General features: G+C 37.7%; 1 pseudogene; it reads right to left on the bottom strand.

Moving 5' to 3' along the window:
• Window positions 1-1,523: 1,523 nt before the first annotated feature.
• LOC100473747 lies at window positions 1,524-2,212 on the bottom strand (annotated as a pseudogene).
• Window positions 2,213-6,581: the final 4,369 nt, after the last annotated feature.

Below are 6,581 nucleotides of genomic sequence, written 5' to 3'. Positions count from 1 at the left end.
ATTGGACAGTGCTTTTATAATTTCAATAATTTTAATTTTATTGAGGATATTTTATGGTCCCTTATATGGTATAACATTAATAATGTTTCATGTGTGTTTGGAAATATTTTGTGCTATATTTGTGTTGTCTTGAATATTGTATATATATATATATGTATGTATATATATATGTATGTATATGTATATTGGGTCTAGCTGTCATATAGTATTTATTAAATCTTGAATTTCCTTTTAAATCTCTGATTATTGTATCCACTATTGAAAGTGAAATGCATGTCTTCAACTCCTGTTGGTGAATTGTCTATTTCTTTCTTCAATCTGTCAGTTTTCGCTTCATGCAGTTTGAGACTCTGTTGTTAGTCACACTTATGCTTACAATTATTATAACTTTCTGACAAAACTTCCTCTTATTTTTACACCATGTCTTTTACTATATATAGTAACAATTTTTGTCTTAAAGCTTGTTTTATTTTAGTATAGCCATTCCACCTTTCTGTTTGCATGGTATAACTTTTCCTATCCTTTTACTTTCAACTATATGTGTCTTTGAATCTAAACTATGTCTTGTAAACAGCAAACAGTTGTGTGGTGTTTTAAAAATCCATTCTACCATTCTCTGCTTTTAAATTTGTGTGTTGAATTCATTAAAATTTCATGTAATTACTGACAGTATTGTCTTTCTATCTGTCATTTGACTATTTATGTTCTGTATGCCTTATTTCTTTTTTGTTCTATTTTTTATTGTTTTCTTTTTGTATTAAATGTGTATTTTCTAGTGTACCATTTTATTTTTATTAATTAATTAAATTTTATTTATTTATTTATTGTAAAAAAAAAGATAGCATATTTATTTGGAAAATGATTGTCTCAAAATTATTTTCCAAATCCAGAATCTACAGGCCATGGTACAAATGAATAAAAATCATCATTAAATTGTTCACTTATTACATAAAATTTTAAATTAATTGATTATTTGGAACAGTGTTTTTCCACATTTCCATGATGAGACTCACTTAGGAGTGCTGGAGATTAATTCTGCTAATTAATATACTGGCCTGTATGGGCCAGTAATGTGTAAATTTTATTTTTACAAATACCTTCAGATGATTATCATGAAGAAGGAAATTTAGGAAACATGATTTTCAATTACCTTTGCAAATTTTAAGTTTTGAATCACTGATCACAGAATGACCCACTGAAAGGTCTTATCCAGTCCAGTTTTAGGAAGGTTAAGTAAGTTCTGAACATTTGGTTTGACAAATTCTTCTCTTTGGATGCATCACAAAAACTTTAATTCAGTTGTTTCCTAAAAGACGTTCACTCTTCTTTCCATTTCTGTGCCAGCTTTTCTGGAACACATTTTCCTTGCAGGGTTCATCTTCCTTAAGTCATAACGATCCAATTAAGTCATATTTAAAAATTAATTTCTTATTGAAAAATTGTCATATTTAATAACCTTTGCTTGCTTCTGTCCAGATTCCTTCTCTTCTGTAACTTAAGAAGTTAGGGTGCTTTGTATAGATTCAATACTCTGGCCTTTCCACCTTTAAGGATTTGTCTCATACTGATGACCCCATGTATGCCAGCCTGGATCTCATCATATTCTCTAATGGGTCCAACTCCCTTTGGCATCCCAGTCAAGATAATATCTCTTTCTTCCAAGGTCATTATCTTAGAAGCATAGCCGATAAGGTGGGGAATGGAAAAGATCATGGAGGATGTCTCACCCTCCTGCCTGAGTTCACCCTTGACCTTAAGTCAGAGCTTCAGGTTGTGAGGTTCAGGATCTTCTTTTAGGGATGAACATACTGACAAGGCAGTGAAGCTCTTTGACAGAGTCCAGGGCAGCCTCTCCTTGCACTTCTTCCCCTTCATGTTTCTGGTGGTCATGTCCAAGCTCTGGGCATAGCCCACCACATAGCCCATGGCTGAGGCCTCTGGGATGGTGTGACAGCACCTGCCCATCACCATGCCCAGCTCCAGCTGTGGTGTATTTTGCAGCTATGGGCTGGCATGAGGATGGCAAGCCCTTGGGAGGATAAGTGGTGGACCACTTCTGGAAGAACACTTGCTTGCTCGGTCCTGCACTCTGCATCTCCCTGGTGTGATCTGCATAGCTCCTATCCATGCACATGATGTTCTTCCCTGACTCCCAGAAGCAGGACAACAGCCTGGAGGCTGCTATGTCTGGGCAGGTTGACCCTGGAATCATCTAGTGTACCATTTTATTATTTAACTTTGTTATTTTATTTTATTTTATTTTATTTTATAGATTTATTTATCTATTTGGAGAGAGAGCATGCACACGGAGGGAGGGGCAGAGGGAGAGTGAGAGAGAGACTCTCAAGCAAACTTCCCGCTGAGCATGTAGAGAACATGGGACTCTATCTCACCACTCTGAGATCATGACCTGAGCTAAAATCAAAAGTCAGATGCTAAACTGAGAGTGCCACCCAGACACACTTAGTGTACCATTTTAAAACTATATTTTTGACTTACTTTCTTTGTGGTCGCCCTGGTTAACTTCTTCACTTAAATCAATCTAGTTTTATTAAACTAATTTTATTTTGATATTATATAAAAAATTTGCTCCAATATACCTCTATTTCCTCTATCCTTCTTGTATGCTATTATCATCCAAATTAAGCTTTTTTTAAAATTATGATATGTTAGTCACCATAGAGTACATCATTAGTTTTTGATGTAGTGTTCCATGATTCATCATTTGCATATAACACACAGTGCTCTATGCAATAAGTGCCCTCCTTAACACCCTTCACTGGGCTAGCCCATCCCCCCTCCCCTCAAAAACACTCAGTTTGTTTCCCGGATAGCCATCAACACATCCTTTGTTTATTATTTAATGCTAATGTCTTTTTTAAAAACATAGAAAAATGAAGTTACAAGTAAAAATTATTTTATACCCTTTCTATTTGTCTATGTAATCACCTTTACTAGTGCCCTATATTTTTTCATATAGATTTGAGTTTCTGTCTAGTATCCTGTCCTTTCTGTCTCAAAGAGTATCTTTAGTAATTCTCATGTATCTTCTAGTAACATTATTCTCTGTTCCGGTTTATCTGGAAATGACTTAATTTCTGTTTTATTTTAAAATATTTTAAACTATAAATTTCCTGCTAAACACTGTTTTAGCTGCATCCTATATGTTTTGGTATGTTGTGTTCTCTATTTTACACATCTCAAAGTATTTTCTAAATTCCTTTGTGATTTCTTCTGAGGGCACTTGGTTATTTAGATGTGTGCTGTTTAATTTCATTATGTAGGGCCTAATTGAAGCAGAGTAAAGCAGCACAGGTGCCACCCTGGTTCTGGGCCTAGCACACATATTGATGTAGCTGGTCCCATTGAGTCAACTGGAGGCCATGTGTCACTGTTAACACTAACTCAATTCTACTGCTCATTGCTTTCTGAATCCCGTAAGCAGTTGCTACCACTTTCCAATCTTTTGTTTGTGTAGGAAATGCTTTTTTTCTTCTTTTATTTTTTTTTCAAATGTCAACTCACTTTGCGTATTTTTTTTCTTTTTTCCTTTGCTGGTGAAAAAAGGAGCGGTAAAGGCATCTTCCTTCTGTCTGATGCAGTCTGCCTATTGGCAGACAGCTAAGGCTTTGGACATGTGAGGGATTAAGGAATATCCAGGTCTCTGGAAATAGACCTTTAGAGAATAGAAGTTGAGAGCACAGCCAGGAATTACCTAGACTGGGCTACCACAGTAGCCTAATTCCTGTCACCACACGAATTCTCTACTGTGGGTCAAAGACAGAACTAGGTTTGTCACAGAAATCATGCATGGCAAGTTAGAGGAGGAAGGGTCATGATCTAATTCAAACCCCTCCCATTACACAGATAAAGACACTGAGGCAAACAGAGAGGTGAGACATAGCCCATGTTCTCCCAGTCAGTCAGCATGAGAGGCAGATCTGGAATCACAAGGCTCATCCTCAAATTCTATGGGGGATTCTGTCTGTGAGCTACACTGTTATGATATGCAAAGCACTGTAACAAACTATATGTTGGCTTAGCACTCGATAGCTACTCTGCCCCAACTCAGGGCCACATTCAGTAGACTCCCTTCCAGTTGAATCTGGCTTCCTCACCCATCCACATCATTAAGATGCCCTGATCTTTTTTCTCTTGTTATTAATGTGGGGTTTACTTCCCAAATAAGATCTTCTCACCACTAATGCCAACCCATTGCCTCCTCACATAGAGCTGATTATAGTCATCAGTTCCAGCCTTTGAAAATAGCCTACAGGTGCACTTAATTGCCCAGTTTTATACTTCCTGGAACACTGTCCAGGGAAATATTAAAGTGTATACTCCATAATGAAGTGATCTAATTGGGTCTCCTTTGCATAAGTCTTCCAAGTTGTTGAGCAGTTTCTGTGAGACCAGGTTATAGAGAGCAAAGACACCATTTTTGGAAGCTGCTTCACTTCACCAAGGTTAGCTATCATTCTCTCCCCCCTCTGCATTGAGAACATCTTTTTGGTAGATCCCCAATGGCCAGCTTTGAAATTTCAAGCCAAGCCTACATTGGCCAACATCTTCAGGCTGGCTTTGAGATACTTAAAACAGATGGTTCTTTGATTATTATTATTATTATTTTTTGATCAAGGAGGTTTTTGGCTTCACAACTGTTCTCATTTGCTTTCTTCTTAGGCCAATCCTGTAAACAGGCAGCCAGTTTCCTGCCCCAGGGTAGATGGAAATATTTCAGTTGAGTATTTTAGAATGACAGTTTCTTGTTTGCTGCTTCATTGGCTGATAGTTGTGTTCACAGCTAGCCCTGACAGATGCAACCCAGGGATCAAGTTAAAGATATGGAAATCTAGGAAGAAATAGATTTCTTAAACAGGCCAATTAACTATGAAGAAATTGAGTCAGTGAAAAACAACCTGCCAAATAACAAAACTCCAGGCCCAGACGGTTTTCCTGGGGAATTATACCAAACATTCAAAGAAAAAATAATACCTATTCTTCGAAAGTTATTTCAAAAAATAGAAACAGAAGGAAAGCTATCAAACTCATTCTATGAGGCTAATATTACCTTGATCCCCAAACCAGGCAAAGACCCCCTCAAAAAGGAGAATTACAGACCAATTTTCCCTAATGAATATGGATGCCAAAATCCTCAACAAGATCCTGGCTAATAGAATCCAACAGGGGGCGCCTGGGTGGCACCGCGGTTAAGCTTCTGCCTTTTTCTCAGGGCGTGATCCCATTATGGGATCGAGCCCCACATCAGGCTCCTGTGCTGTGAGCCTGCTTCTTCCTCTCCCACTCTCCCTGCTTGTGTTCCCTCTCTCACTGGCTGTCTCTATCTCTGTCAAGTAAATAAATAAAATCTTTTAAAAAAAATAGAATCCAACAGTACATTAAAAGGATTATCCATCATGACCAAGTGGGATTCATACCTGGGATGCAAGCATGGTTCAACACTCGCAAATCAATCAATGTGATACATCATATCAACAAGAAAAGACTCAAGAACCATATGATCCTCTCAATTGATGCAGAAAAAGCATTTGACAAAATACAGCATCCTTTCCTGATTAAAACCCTTCAGAGTGTAGGAATAGAGGGTACATTTCTCAATCTCATAAAAGCCATCTATGAAAAGCCTACTGCAAGCATTATTCTCAATGGGGAAAAGCTGGAAGCCTTTCCCTTAAGATCAGGAACACGACAAGGATGCCCACTCTCGCCACTATTATTCAACATAGTACTAGAAGTCCTTGCAACAGCAATCAGAAGACAAAAAGGGATCAAAGGTATCCAAATCGGCAAAGAAGAAGTCAAACTGTCTCTCTTTGCAGATGACATGATACTCTATATGGAAAACCCAAAGGAATCCACTCCCAAACTATTAGAAGTTATAGAACAATTCAGTAAGGTGGCAGGATACAAAATCAATGCCCAGAAATCAGTTGCATTTCTATACACGAATAACGAGACTGAAGAAAGAGAAATTAGGGAATCCATCCCATTTACAATAACACCAAAAACCATACGTTACCTTGGAATTAACTTAACCAGAGACGTAAAGGACCTATATCCTAGAAACTATAGATCACTTTTGAAAGATATTGAGGAAGACATAAAAAGATGGAAAAATATTCCATGCTCATGGATTGGAAGAATTAACATAGTTAAAATGTCCATACTACCCAGAGCAATCTACACTTTCAATGCTATCCCGATCAAAATACCGAGGACATTTTTCAAAGAACTGGAACAAATAGTCCTTAAATTTGTATGGAACCAGAAAAGGCCCCGAATCTCCAAGGAACTGTTGAAAAGGAAAAACAAAGCTGGGGGCATCACAATGCCGGATTTCGAGCTGTACTACAAAGCTGTGATCACAAAGACAGCATGGTACTGGCACAAAAACAGACACATCGACCAATGGAACAGAATAGAGAACCCAGAAATGGACCCTCGGCTCTTTGGGCAACTAATCTTTGATAAAGCAGGAAAAAACATCCGGTGGAAAAAAGACAGTCTCTTCAATAAATGGTGCTGGGAAAATTGGACAGCTACATGCAAAAGAATGAAAC

The sequence above is a fragment of the Ailuropoda melanoleuca genome, chromosome X (assembly GCF_002007445.2).
Source record: "Ailuropoda melanoleuca isolate Jingjing chromosome X, ASM200744v2, whole genome shotgun sequence".
NCBI lineage: Eukaryota > Metazoa > Chordata > Mammalia > Carnivora > Ursidae > Ailuropoda > Ailuropoda melanoleuca.
The sequence above is the reverse complement of the archived record's forward strand: the minus strand, read 5'-3'. Positions and strand labels throughout refer to the sequence as shown.